This window comes from Cydia pomonella, chromosome 1 (genome assembly GCF_033807575.1).
Source record: "Cydia pomonella isolate Wapato2018A chromosome 1, ilCydPomo1, whole genome shotgun sequence".
In the NCBI taxonomy this organism is placed as follows: domain Eukaryota; kingdom Metazoa; phylum Arthropoda; class Insecta; order Lepidoptera; family Tortricidae; genus Cydia; species Cydia pomonella.
In genome coordinates, this window is record NC_084703.1 from 8,348,836 (window position 1) to 8,364,960 (window position 16,125).

The 16,125-nt window shown below is 35.7% G+C and overlaps 1 protein-coding gene across 3 annotated transcripts in view; it reads right to left on the minus strand.

Moving 5' to 3' along the window:
• The window catches only part of LOC133529021 (UNC93-like protein), a 127,727-nt gene that overhangs the window by 24,981 nt on the left and 86,621 nt on the right, over positions 1–16,125 (minus strand). Inside the window, exon 1 of one of the 3 annotated variants that reach the window (XM_061866802.1) lies at positions 6,455–6,612. The exons of the other annotated variants lie outside the window; for them this stretch is intronic. The gene's annotated coding sequence lies outside the window, so the exon portion shown is untranslated. Of the gene's footprint in view, positions 1–6,454; positions 6,613–16,125 lie in introns of those variants that run through there. 3 annotated transcript variants of the gene reach the window in all.

Consider the following 16,125-nt stretch of genomic DNA (forward strand, 5'->3'; position numbering starts at 1 on the left):
TAGTCAAGTATTTTTCATTGTTGACATGTAATAATAGAGGCAGACGGTAATATCTAACTGAAAAGTCTTCCATTTGTATTTGTACTTAGTCGCAAGATCATTAGCAATCGTTTGAACAATATCTCTTAACTGCGAACTAGAATTATCTTAACCCTAATTTTATGCAATTACTCGGTATCGTGTACCTTTATAACCGGGTTTTAGGCGCAAATAACATAAATAATGCGAACCCATTGTCCTGTCAGACGACAAATCTGCACGGTCATGGATGTAACGATTCCATGGAATCATCTGTGACAATAAACACGTGCAAGGTACCTTATGGCCGTCGGCTCTTACACCAAACAAGTAGAGATTCGCATGAAATAATCATTCGAAAAGTCATATCTGCCTGATTCTATACAGCCAGTGTTGTATCATAAAATTCTTAATTATCATCCACTTATGAAAATACATAATGCATATGCGAACAAAAGGCTCATCGGATAACGGATGTGCCAAATCTACATGTGGTTTGTACAAATCCGGCTCGAAGTACTATTTTTGCGTATGGGATTGGGGTAAACATAGCTGCTGCCAAATGGGAAAATTATATGGCCTCTTTTATTCCATGTAAGAGGGAGAGTGATTACTTGTACCAATCACATTTTATGGATGAAGGAGAGATGAGGGTGCTCATGGCCTAAAAATTCTTAGGTTATCAAAATGTCTTAAATCCGGGACTGAGAGTTATAATATACATGATTCCTAACTATGTAGAGAAAGCAGCAGAACTGTTATGCTATCCAAAGTCCCAAAGCTTATATCGACTCCTTTTTAAATTAGAGTTCTTAAGATCGCAGATTGCCATTTTGGCGTACTCCGATTGAAACAACGAGCAAGTTTAGAAAAAATAAATCTTGCCACCGTCAGAATTTAGCATGTTCGTTGGGAAATAAGAGACAAAGTGATATTCGTTATCTCGACGTTAGAAAATGTGGGCAATGTCATGAGCTGTCATTATAACAAGTCGATTGAATCCCCTGAAGCCTTCCCACGGTATCTGTGGTCGTCACTTCCTGTCATCCCCGTCATTGCCGGTGTAACGAACATTTCAAGGCTCGCCAAAATTGGCTCCGCTCCGAACCAAATCCGATATATTACAATTGGCTCTCGCAAATTTTGTAACCTTCAATGATGACAAACTAGGATGAATGAGCGTTGTTATTTGATTTTAAACTTTTTCTTGTGCGGTCTAAGGTTCCCGGTCTGTGTTTCTTTATTTTATATATTTAGACAAAAAAAGCACAAATGGCGGATTTAATGCTTTAAGCTGGCCATACACACTAGGGTATGCCTGCGCAGTTTTACCTGTACAGTTCAACAGCACAGGTAGAAAGAAGTGTATGTGGCATTTGACTGTGCAGTTTTCTACGACCACACAGGTGACCTGCCCAAATACATATGAAAACAGATATTTTTTACCTATGGGCTCTTGAACTGTACAGGTAAAACTGAGCGTGTGTGGCGTTCGCCTGCGCAGGCCTCAGTTGTCCAGTGATTGCGGAGCTTGCATCTTAGTGTCACTAATTACCTAAACATTTGAATTTGTTGATTACGTTAAATAATAAAATTATTTATATTTGAATTAAAATAACTACAGGTTATTTTTGGCTGAATAAGTGATTAGTTGATTACATTACCGATAACCTTTTATATTTGGATTAAAATAACAACATAGGTCCTATTATTTTTGTATGAATAAGTAATTAATTACATTGCCTAATTTATAGATGTGTTTTTATTCTAACTAAAGTCTAGAAAAAAAAATATATGATATATATTACCATCTTCCAAAGTGGTAAAATGTGTCCCCCCCCCCCTGTAACTTCTAAAATAACAGAATGAAAAATCTAAAAAAAATATATGCAAACTTCCACCGAAAATTGGTTTGAACGAGATCTAGTAAGTAGTTTTTTTAAATACGTCATTAATGGTACGGAACCCTTCATGGGCGAGTCCGACTCGCACTTGGCCGCTTTTACAACTCTGCGAGATGCCCAGCATCATTGGCTCAGTCGCATCGAAGTAATGAGTGTGTACGTTTTTGGTGCCCACATAAGTTAATTTTATACAAGAGTTTCTTCAGTTTTCATGAAAATTATGTGTAGTAATTTGTAATTATTTTGACTAAAACTGAATACCAACGATATCAGCTACTGATCTATCTTAATTTTACTATAATGGGCAGTTATTTTAATTAAATATGATTTTCAATGCGTTTGTTCGTACGTATACTCTAAACAAAACGGCATAGTCTATGCTATACAGAGGATGACGACAACTGAACCCTATAATAACTACAATTAACTTTAATCCCGTTCTAAGCCCGGTGAAGACTGGTTACGATGTAAAAATTGTCCTCGTTGGGCTCATGCTTCATGTGCTGATGTTATAAAGAAAACCAAACATTATTTTGTAAATTATGTCTTAAGAATTTTAGTATGCCATTATGTCGATGCTTAGTGTGTCATTTTATCCTTACTATATAGACAAAATGTTTTTTATTTTAATTTTAGTATAATTTGCTGAATATATCTTTTAATACTGTTCCTGGGTGTTCAATTAAAAGGTAGTGTTAATGTTAGTAAATGAACCAACGATCAGTATTAATAAATGAAACTAATTATAATTACTTTAAATAACGAGATATGGTTAAAAATAAAACATTCTGTAATTATGTCTGTACTTCACCTACTTCATGGACACTTGGCAGGCCACAATTTTAAGGTACTTAAAATTAGGTCATGGGTAGGTAACATTTCAAAGTCAGAAAAATAAGGTTAATCTATGTTTTTACTATAGATTTCCAGTAGGGCTAAGATGGTCGGCTCTTTATCATTTGTCACCATACCTGTCACGTTCTAACAAGTATGTAAGCGCGAAAGTGACGAGCATAGTGACAGGTGATAACAACGGAACCATACTGCTACCGCAGCGTTGGTAGCACGGTTCCATTTTTATCACTTGTCACTATGCCCGTCACTATCGCGCGTACATACTTGTTAGAAGAACGTCATAGGCGTGGTGACAAATGTTAAAGAGCCTACAGGTGATAAAACTCCTTAGTAATACTCTGTTAGACCAAGCTGTCCAGACTGCAAAAACAAACTGAAAATGTGGAATAATCACGAAACATGTAAAATTTCTATGAAAATATCTGGCACACTTCTTCACGTCGAAACCGGTCCAGAGTTTGCTTACATGGACTCTCAAGGGTAAACTAGTACTACCCTTAGCTTGAGTAAGCCGGAAAAGTGAATTATAAAATGATTTTAAGGTATCTAAAAACAGTTTTGCTCGCCTGTCCTTAAAGTGGAAATGTCAGTTTACGAATATGAACAGTGAAATGTTGCTTATTTACTCAACCTTTACTCGGCACTGTACTATAGAATAAAATTGTAGGGAAATAACTATTATTTGAGCACATTACTATTATTTAGAACATGTGAATAACGTCACAATAGCAGCATCCGGCGTTAATGATCCCTTGCGATGCGAGGTTATGATGCTTTCAACTTGGCCATTCGTTAAAAATGGTAAACACGCCTAGGACTCAATACCGCACTGATTTTGACAGCTTGTTGTTGCTTGCACAAAAACAAGTCATAATTGGTCGCACCATCAGGAAAGCTTATTATTAAAATATAGGTTGACATTCAGATGAAAACTGCAGCTATATTACTGTTGCGGCATTACTGCTGCGGATGTATGTAGGTAATTTTATTTCTATGGGGTGGGTCGTCCGAGTAGGCCAACCCTCTACACAAAAGTAGAAATTTTTTTTTTTGACGCGTACAATTTTTCTTCTGCTTTGTTCTAATCAGAACACGATACCGAATATATCCATTAAATATATTAAATCGAGTCACTCGCGTTTTTTAAGTCGAAAGTGCCTAGACATCGTGTGTTTCCAGTTTTAATATAATAGACTAGTGTGTTTCCAGTTAAGTGTAGACAGTTAATTGCCAAGTTTTTATTTATTTATTTAGAAATTTTCTCAGTCCTGCCGTTTTGTCGAATGTCAAATTAAATATTGCGTTTTGTGTCTAAAACGTTACTTTTTGGTACAAAATGTATTAATATCAGCAGCGTCGTAATTCTCGAGCCAAACTTGCTGGGGTTACTTCACATGTCCGATGAGTTATTTGGCTGCACTGACATTTGTGGATCTGCATTTTCAAACCGGTATAAGCACAATATGCATTGCTAATCACGTGCGTCGTATCTGTACCCGACATCTCATTTAGTTATCAACCTTATTTTTATGCAGTAAGGTATAACATTAAATGTGTTTTGGAACACGGATACGGCAGATAAGATTAGCGCTGCATACCGTGTCCGTTGCACATACGAATGTGTGGCAGCTCACAGGTACTAAAAGGTACATTCTCTATCCATTAGTAGAGCTTATGTCTTTGCAATAAGGTTTACGAATGGACAGTTAATATATAGACTCAACGATGGTACGGCGATGTGGGATGTTGCCACAGGTCGTGGGGTCACGGAGAGCGCACATGTGCATATAATCGCACGGAGCCTGTTTGGAAGCTGAAGCCAAGTTTGCACGATAGTTTGAGAGCTAGGTAACGTAAATGAATAACGAAAAGCTTTGTGCGAATATATGCTACTTTTTAAAATTTATCTTCTATATACACATAACTAGATTCAAGAATAAATATGTATAAGCATTGGTTGTTGAGAAAACTCAGGAAGCTAATTTTCCTGAAAACAAAACATAGCTATCGATCTTTCTCTCTTTCATCATATTTGCTTGTTTGAGAACTAAATTAGTAATCGTACAAATATTTTAATATGTGGTTTAAATGATTTTTAACAATATCATAGGTAAATTAAAGATAAAATAAAGTGCATTGGGTGCATGCCTTTAACGTAATAATGGATACGACATATTCCCTTCTACGCAGTCATTTAATAAGTAGTTGCTCTACTTAATAACATTACAAACCAAAACATCTATAAAGAAGATCGTAAAATGCGCACTTACGGTCATACAATACTTAAGTAGGTAATGCAAGAAAGTTTACAAGCTGTCACATAAATTCAAATACATACAAGTAACTAGTGTAGTATCGCCGCGATCAGTGGCCAGTAAAGGTAGGAAGGTTGCGGTTTTAACGTTTATCGTGACATTCGTCACTGTCGCATTAAGATTCCAACTTGTTAGAACTTGACGGCCATTATGATAGACGATAACAGCGCGACCATCGTAGGCTCGCCCGCAGCGGCCCCCAGAATACAACTAAAAGGTAGTGGCGCTTAGCGCTACTAATGGCGACTTCTGTTATTAGTTAGCATTACAGTTTTTTTAATGCATATGCTGCGCCAAATATGTCGTATAACGTGAAAGCGGCACAAAGTGTGCTATGTAGCCTTTTCTGGCTGAAGTACAAAAGTTCCTCCTAAACGAAGAAAATCTGCGTCCAGCAAGAAATTTTCCTCTTAGTGAGTGAATTTTCCCACAATGGCGGTCCGCGACGATTGTTGTGCCACCATTGTCCCCCGACCTTGTGCACCAATTAGGACCACGCACTAATGTACTGTAATAAGCCTTTATTTCCGGACACAGCACATGTGTCATTTATAAAAGCGATGCTTCTTTATCTAGACTCAATGGAACTGTTTCATAAAAGTTTCCGCCACTTTTGAATTGGTTGCCAAGGCTAATTGTCTTTTAATTTGTTTAAGAACTCATATAAGTACTAGTAACAATTCCTATAAATAATAATACATAAACATTATTGATAGGATTGTAAGCGGTCAGGGTTTGTAGGACAGCCAAGATAGGCTCACTAGTTATAATTAATTTATACAGCCATAAATAAATAAATATTATAAGACAATTTCACACAGATCGACCTAGGCCCATAGTACGCTCAATAAGGCTTGTGTTGTGGGTATAAGAATATATATTGAGATATGCATATATGTACATATTTAGTTGTACTATTTTTTTTAATAAATACATATACTTATACATTCCGCGGTTCCGCGGCCGGCTCCCTGACACTGTGGGGTTGCGTAATGCATCGATTTGTAGTATTTAGTTTTAAAATATATTTTTTTAATATGTTTGCTAGTTTTAAGGTATTTATTTTTTTAATTAATTCATTATTGATGATCGGATTTTATGTGAAATTTTCTAGTTATAAGCGGAGTCGTTATAACCAGTTGTAATTTCATAATAGCGGATACTAAAACCAAACATGTGCCTATACCTACTTATGTCGATAAAAGCAATTGGTCGTTATATGTGAAGTCATACTAACCGGAGTCCACTGTACATAGAAAATAACCAAACTCAAATACTTGTGACGACACTGATGTTACTGTTGATAGCAATAAAATGAAAAATAAAATAAATGAACACACAAAGAAATGTCCTTACTCGTACCAGGATTCGAACACGGGGCCGACTAGGCTAGGAGGCCGTTAATGAAGAAGAGGCATATATGTTTTTGTAAATACTTTGGTGGGAGTTTGTGTAAGCTGAGTGGACGCTCGAAGCGGAGCGTTTGACGGGGCGTGTAGCGTGGCGTCGGGCTCACAAGTGATTTGAGCAGCGTGCACTAAGGCCGCTCCTATACGTTTGCATTATATACTCCGCACGCCCCGCCCCGCTGCATGCCCAACTCGAGCGTCCACTCAACCCTTACACCTAAGGATTGAAACTAAAAGTACTTAAAAATACTTGACCGAGTATACAAGACTGTATAAAGACTGCATTTCAGTGTTATGATATACTTGTAGCTATAGGTCGCTATAGAATTTAATTGCGCGAGATAAGAGGTTCCGACGCTCCTCAAGGCAGGCGGCTTCGGCTCGCCTCTAGAAATTGTTTTATCTTCATCAACCATAATAAAATTTCATTTGCAGCTATTTTAAGACGTTTGCGAAATCCATATGGAGTAAGCTTTTTGTTAATGATTAAATTGCGTAAGAATATTTTCTGTAATGTTAATCTCAGGGAAAAATGGGGACTACATTTGTATGGCTAAGCGGTGGGTCGCTATCGTTTTAAACCTACTTATATATGAACTATTTTTGTTATTGTTATTTTTTTTCCGAATATACATTAATATATTATTACTCATTTCGAATACTTAAACAAGCAATGTAAAAATGACATTATATATAATATGAATATAATACGTTCGGCCGAACGGCATTCAAGCTGAATCGTCGAGTATGTCAATCAATTGATTTAGGTTAAGCTGCAGATCACATGTCCGGGTTCCTAGCGATACGACCTCAACCTTTCCCCGGGTGGGCTGTTGTTTTCTCATCCATTTTCGTTGCGGTCAATTAAGTAAGAGAAAATCTTTTCGGCCTGCGACCTGCTTGCGGCGTGATGCTTTTCAGCCTGCAACTTGTTCAGCGGAGTTTTAAACTGACAATAGAGTTGTTGTTATGTGTTATAATTTTGTAAGAGCAAAATATTTTTGTATGTAAATTATATAGCTCCTTAAATTAGATAGCCATAAAATACATCAGTTTACGCTGTCGACAAGGATTGATCTGCGAGCAATTATAATATAATTATTATAACTACTAAAATTGAAATCGCGAAACATCCGGTTGACATAATTGGTGACCGAAGAGCTGGCGGCTTCCTCGCACAACGTATCAGTATAGCGACACAACGAGGAAATGCCGCCAGCATCCTTGGTACAATGCCTCAAAGACCTATTTTAGATTTAAGCTAGTTATATTAATCCTCTGTATATATCCATTATGTATATTGTTATTGTAAATAAACTGATTTAATATTACTACTAAAATCGATAATACAAAAAAAGAAAGATTAAATCACCTATCCCGTCTCTGTGTCTAGAATACATCACTTAACTAGTGTTGGGGTAAAAAATAATGAATGACAGGAGACATTTAATTTAAATTATTGACGCAGAAATATATTTAACTGTTACTTATATAAATTTAATGTCAGAGCCTTGGGGCGGTCAATATGGCGGATTATTCAAAAGCTAAGTAAGTACCTAGAGATATAGTCGAGGATAAAGTATGGGTATTTATGGTAATGTTATACACTCTGCTTTAAACTATGATTGCGAGGAATATATACAGAAATGTAATATATTTTATGCTATTTAATCGTATTTAAATTCTAAAAGGACCGTAGGCCAGATCGCTTATACGCGTGGGAGGAGCACAGCAGCGCGCGTAGTGCGCCGCCCGCCCGGGCCTCGTGTTGTGATTTTAGTGCTAAGGCAATAAAATACTTCAAAGATGATTTTACTTAAATAGCCACTTTACTCAGTTTACACACAACATAAAAGCAAAGTTTAAAAGCAGAATAAGTATTTTTATCATTATTATCTTAATAATAATGTATTCAGCGATAATTTTAAAAAATATTACTTAAAAACCGAATTTAGAGATCGCTTTTTAGCGATAAGACCGCCTATTGTTACCTGGTTCTATTTTCCTTTAAAATTCATTTTACATGTAAGTAAAAATTTTTTTTAAACAATAATCCAGTAATATTATTTGTAGGTATGAGCATAATGTTAATTTATTCTGAAGCAGAATTGCTGTAACAAATTTTGATTTAATTGTCTGGCAAGTGAACTTTTTGTAGATTACTTACCTACCTACCTTATTTATCTTGTAACTTATTAGTTGTGTCGTTAATTAAAGCTATACTACTAAATTACTTCTTAGATAATTGAATCCAGAATATCACACATATATACAAATACGCATACATATATGTATACCTGAGTATTTCACCTTGAGTAAAAAAAAATAAAAAAATTAAGCAGTTTATTTCAATAAAAATCACATTACATAATATTAAACTTAACTACTAATCTTAAATTCAAAAGATTTTTTGAGTTACGGAGTAATTTGATATTTGAGTAGATATAATATATCAACAATTTAAGTGTTAAATAACCACGATTTTAGAATGATCTCCGGAAATTTGAGATTTACGAACGTCCATTTTGCAAAACGGTTGCCTGTGTACATAAATACATAAGTCGGATGTCGGAAAAAAGATAATTGGTTTTTGCTCAGTCGTTATACCTTGTTTGGTGTTAAAAAGTTAATAATATGAGGTATAAGAATTTAGTAAATTTACGTTATTTTACTAAATAGGTTCCATTACCCATACGATCTTATTTAGATAAATCAAAATGTAAATAAGGTAAATTTTAGAAACAGTTTTATGGAGGTAAATAGTGTAACAACAAGAAATGGGATTAAATTAATTCTTTATTTAGCCATGGGACAGTAACAACTGTACATACGATGCATACTTTGAAAATAGCACACCAGTCGGATGATGGCTAATCAGTGTGAGTCTGGAGTAAGTTTTTCGCATCGGTACTAATCACAATTAATCCTGGCTGGGTCCGGCCCCGTCTGGATGGATCCGGACTGATCGGACTCGGGACGGTTAGTCTGGTTATCTCCAGACCAATCGGACTCAGGACGGTTAAACGGATACGAATCGGTTATGATAAAGCTGGTCTTACTTAGTATGTTTTATCTTTTTGTTCGAACAGACTACATGTTTCTTAAATTAATATCTGGGAGACCAAACTTTGCTCGAAAACATATAAAAACTCAAACATGCGCGTTTTCCCAGAGATAAGACCTAGCTAGATCGATTTTTCGCCCACTAGAACCCCAATATAGTAAATTTCATCGAAATCGTTAAAGCCGTTTCTGACATCCTCGAAATATATAATGTAATATAATGTAATAAAAAAATATATATGACTTACTAGCAGGGGCATACCTTTGCCCAAAACGAATAGTTTTTGCGCTAAGTCTTTCACAAAGGTTGGCGGTACATTAGTAGGTACGTACGCAATAACGTTAATGTGTTAATGATTACAATACTCTTAACAGTATATATGGTGCTATCTTACCGCCCTAGCGCGGTAACTAATATTTTTTTCGACATACGCACGTGAAAAATTTTAAAGGGCCATATGTACTGTAAATCGTTGTACAATACACGTGCGTAAAGGTAATTCGCAACTCGTATCGATTTAAATCACTCCCTTCCGTCGTGTTTTAATTTACGAGTATCGCCACTCGTTGCGAATTTACTACTTCGCGCACTTGTATCGTAATGAACTATTACCTCTATATATATATACCTCAATAAAAGAAGCGAAACAAGTTTTCAGAGTAGAAGTAGGTGTTAATTGGGAGATTTATAAATAATGTCGTAATAAATTAACATATAAAACACGTTACCATTGCATCTAAGTAATAGAATACCACAAATTGAAAAGTAATGCATCGATAGAAGTAAAATGATTTATTTTAACTTTTCCCGATTAGTAATTGTTGCTAAGTTGCTGCTATTTATAGTTCACGGACAAGTAAACGTTATGTGTTGTGTTGGTACACTTGGATAAGTTTACAGCCAACGCCGTCATCGCATTTCGCACAAAGAGGACAAAAAACAAGACAATCTAAATAGCTGTCTGAATTAATGACGAAACTCAAATATTGTTAATCCTAGTCAACTGAAAGTGTTCCCTAATTTTACTATGAAGCTACATATACCGTTTTGGAATGCTACGTTGGTGATGTGTACGTACACACGAGGCGGTATTGTGCGTACGAGCTGAAAGCGAGCGCGCAATAAGAAAGCTGATGTGTGTAATGAACAATTCTCACGCGTTACTACACTTGCGAGGAAATAAAGGTAAAAAATCATGCTAACCAAATTTGTACTGTTAAAATAATAAAAGTCTTGCATATGTCCTATTGCATGCCGGATCTCGGCCCTGCCGCTGGCGTCCCGGCGGACACCGGAGTCCGTGAGTCCTTGTTGTAAAATTTACTGGACCAACTTTAGAAAGCCCCGTCTCCATACTCTTACTAGCAATTAGTTACAATCTTAACTCAATCGGATTATGATACATTACCGCACAAGTGCGATAATATATTAAAAAGGCACATGCGCGTAATATCTAGGGTTATGAGCCTAAAAAAGCGTTTCAATAAGTTCCACGTTACGAGCAAGTGTGTTGAAAAATTATTTTATTGAGAAGTTGGTCCCTTTGTTATCATGCCACTATATGATAATTGGATCCTGGAGAATTCGAGAGAATTATTCGTATGTTATATTCGCACGTCGCACATCTAGTAATATTGACGTGAGACACCTCGTTTGGCTCTTGTTTATTTGTTTATTTTCTTTAAATTTGCAGCACTTGCAGTCGACACCTTTGGGCCATGGTCATCAGAGACCAAACAAGTTGTGAAAGAAATTTCTCATAAACTTGTCTGGGTGTTCGGCGATCTTCGTGCCGAGGAATATTTCGCTCAGCGGCTAAGTCTGCCAATCCAACGGTGAAATGCAGCAAGCGTCCTGGGGACGATGCCCCAAAACTGCTAATGTGTATATTTTGTATATAAAAAGTATAATAAATTAAGTTAACGGAAAAAAATATCTAATATAATAATCTAAGTACATACAATAGAGTAACAAGAGAATAGAGTATAAGTACTATAAGTAGGTATGCGAATAAATATTATTAAACAGGAATGTACAATTTATTATATTATTAAATACATTTGGAACCAAGAATAAATATTTTGAAAAGGATTCCAACAACAAAGTATCTGATTTCATTATTATATATACTGTAACAACAAGACAGTTAAAACTATTTACACAAATAAGCATTTACAGCGCAAAAACCAGCATTACGTACTTTATAATGTATCATTTATTTAAGCACCAGTAGTTAATATTTTTTGCGAATCCTCACGCAAGCGCGCCGTTTCCTCATTCCTTCCAACGGTAACGAAAGCTCGTATAAAAACCCGATATATTCGTTTACACCGGGTCATAAAGTCGTGTGCTGCTATGAGTAGTTAGGAGATACGTCTTTTCAGTTCTCAGGTGGATGTTGGAAGTCAGTTGGAATGACCCTCAAGGTCGGTTACCAGCGTTCTTTCGGAAATACGACGTACGAAGCAGGTTTTCAAGTCTGGTCCCCAACGACATAAGCAAAAAACGCATGTAGATGCCCGTTTTTTTTTTGTGTTTTTAGGAGAATCTCTTTTTTAACCAGTCTAATAGGTAGTCGTGGAATAAGTTCTTTGACATCCATAGGATGCCAAAAGACAAGCTAGCAGCGTGTTAGGTGCCATTATTATTAGAGATTTAGTAGGGATTGGACCTAAATATATAGAAAGTATAGAAACAGAATTATTATACACAGGAAACAAATACTTATGTCTAATATAAAACCTAAGGTTCTATATTGAGGAAATAAATATAGCTTAAAAGAACACAGTGACTACTAAGTAAATGATCTTTAAAAAAAGTGAATACACAAAACAGTTTAAAATGTCATTAAAATCATTGATGGCTATAGTACATCTACATCTCGTGACAATTACAATTAGCCCAAACACGGCAGTGGCAGTATACCGTGTTCCATTACGGAGTTCCGCTGATAATTTTATGGTCTTCGTGATCAGAACTTTATCTCAAGAACTTTTAGAAGCCTACCATAGTAAATTGGTGAGGTACAGTATGATGTCGCTTTCTCATCTTTATCCGGGTGACTTTTTGTAAGTAATTGAAAGGTCGGGGTTATTTGACGATACCAATAGGTAATTTAAAATAGTAGGTAACAATGCAGTAGAATAAACCTAATAGATTTTTGAGAACGAGGCATTGTTAGTACTCAAATTAAGTTAGAATTAAAGATTTAGAATGTAATAACTTTAAATGCAGGTCCCGCAATTAAGTATCTAGAAGACAATAATATGTTTCAAGACCGAATGAATTTGAGTACGCACTCGTAAAACTTGAACTTAGTTATAAAGCGAGGTCATTTTTGTTGGCTTCATTAACTGCTTGCTTATGCTAATAAAACATCGATTACCCAGCTATAAAATAAATTATACAAGTTCATGATGAACAGTTATATCTGATATTTTTGTATAGTTCCCGTTTGTCACTTGCATACAATTACTAAGGGTCAACAATATTTTTAACGTTTTAAAACATTACTGATAAATTATTTCAATCTAATCGATGCTATCGACTCAATACAAAACATAAAAATCGCGGAAGTCAATATAGAATAATAAAATATATGTACATATACATACCAATAAATTACGCAATGGATTGACTAATTAATAATATTATTTTATACATTTAGTACATTAAGGTGTAAACACGGTCAAAAAACCCCAAGAAAGAATCTGCCGTTAAGTCTGTGTCGCTGCTTGTGTCAGAAAGTCGGTCTAGGGGCGGGATCAGGGGGGATTATGGGGATCATGGCCGGCGACGTCGTACGCATGACGCACTGTAATACTTCTATTTCATCATTGTTGTAGGTATGACGTACGTACTTAAAGTAGGAACTTTTATTCGTTTTATGGCCTTCGCGGTTGATGGCCTAAGGCCATTTTAGAAATGGGACAATATAAGTACATCTAATCTCTTGCCGTGCGCTTGGCATAACGCCTAGTGTACGGTTGTAGCTTTCAGGGAAAAGCACCAGATTCACGAATACCACGATAAGACACGTTTTTACCGCTGACGAAGTGCAACAAACAAAGGAGGATAGGTGATAATTTCGATTAATGTTGTATATGGACAACTTATTTCATGTTTTTTTGAGAAGGCAGTTTTAGGAGAGACTGGTCAATTGAAACATTATTATTTTTTATACTACTGCGCTCTCGTAACTCATCTAATTTATTATTTAACAAAATTCATTACGTATAAAAAATACGGAAGACTCTAGGTAAAGAGGAGTTCAATTGAAATGGCAAATAATGGAAACAAACCAATTTACCTTCATTTCTTCGTAATCCCGCACTTTATCAACAGTTTATATATCTTATATTTATACCAATTCCTAATTAAACTATAAATATTTCAATGAAAACACAGTAAAACTTTTAAGTTACATGTAAAATGCTAACAAAATCTGACATTATGTTTACGTTATTTGCCATTTCTCTTGAACACCACTTTATCCTAGGTGCACAAAATTGATCCTTTTACCTCCAAGTACATATGTAATTTTTATTCGCAGATGACTCTATAAAAAGTATGTTATTCGTTTCTTACGAATACATAAGTAACATTTTACACTCTAAAAATAGAATATAAATAAACTTAAAACTAATGATAAAAAGTAAATTTAAAATAAGAGTCTTATAAATAGAATATGTCCTCAAGATATAACTATATTAATGCTTGTAATTATCTCCGTATATTTTAAGTAGTACCCACGTAGACACCACGGCCAATCGCAATTGAATCAAGAAGTCGAACGAATCTTTAATTGAATGTTTCTTCCGACTCCGATATATTAGAATCATTTATTTATTCAAGTTTATTTACAACTGAGCAAACTAATCACTGTCATATCAAAACTAGACCAACCGGTCGCTAAAATGTTTCGTTTGCAAAAAGCTTTAGTTCTTTTAATATATGCGAAAACGCACATCCGCGTCGGTTCGGCGCACCGCGTAATCGCCGCACCCAGCTCTGTATCTGTACAAACAAACAGGGCCCATACACAGCAGCGAACATTTCTAATTGTTAAGCGTTCGGATACACGATGGTTACACGTGTCAGATAGAAGTATAACGACGTTCGAAGCGTCCGTCATTGAGCGAATCCCATCTCAAACAGGCTCGCCAGGTATCCACTGTGTATCGTCGATATAAGGCATACGTCACTTTCTAGTGAGTAAGAATTTATTCAGGCTCAAAACTGGAGAAGGGAACAGACAATGCAATCTACATTTACAAGAGCAAAGTGAAACAATAATTATTTTTCATTACTTGATTAGCACTTAATGGTGTTTCTACATCGTGTAGGCTCGGACGGTTTACATTCTCCTCGAGTTCTTCGCTTCCTGCTTGCGACTAGTTTATTCATAGAAATGTCTATAATTATGGCTGATGCGCCACGGCATTGAAGGGAATGACACGTGAACAAGGACTAGATAGATAGTAAATTTCTAGTTTTACTAAATAGTTTTATCTACTATCTAATTATAATGAATTACTTTACCCCTAGTATAAATTTATTCGATAGCGTGACGTGATGTACGCGTTTGCGTTAAGTCTCATTTTGTATGGGATTTTGAGTTTCCAAAAGTTCCCGCTTGGCGCGCTGTTTCTAAATCCCATACAAAATGAGACTTAACGTACGTCACGTCACGCTATCGAATGAATTTACACTAGGGGTTCTTATGCTTATACAAGAAACTTTATAATATTCAGCGAAGAAGAAAGATGTTGAATTAATTCGCTGGGAGCCAATGTGTCTACAAATATTTACGGTAAAAATGTCTACTTTACCGCACTAGAGTGATAATTAGCAAATTACATAACTATGTCGAAAATTTAAATGGTCATATGTACTGTAAAAAGTTGTACGATACATGTGCGAATAGGTAATTCGCCACTTGTTACGAGTTTCCTTTTTTTCGCACTTGTATCGTAAATAACTATTACTAGCTTGATGACAAATATCACAAAAAAAATGCGTACTATATAACATATAATAAAAAATATTGTTATTATTATTATTTATCTCTTTATTTATCTTGTGTCTTAGATTAGGCATTTTATAATATGAATATAAAAGTAAAATACAACAAATCATACAAAAATAATACAAAATACATATAAACACATTATAAAAAACCTAACCTAGGGTGCCGCCAGCAGCGGGGCAGGGTCCAAGCTGCCGGTGGTCAGGGCCGCAGAGAGAGGAACCGGCGGACTATCCGCGCCGTGTCCAAGATCACCGCCTTCTGCATCTGACCCTTGATCCAACCACCTAGCGAGAGTCTCTCAAGGTGTTGGTCGAGACTCTTCGCTATGAGACCATTCGCTGAAACGACTATCGGGACAATGATCGTCGAATCAACATCCCACATGGCGGTTATCTCGTGAGCCAAGTCTAGGTACTTACTGGACTTGTCCTTCTCGGCTTTCACGAGATTCTCATTTATTATTATTATTATTTATTTCCTTTATTTATCTTTTTCTCTCAGATTAGGCTTTTTACAATATGTATATAAA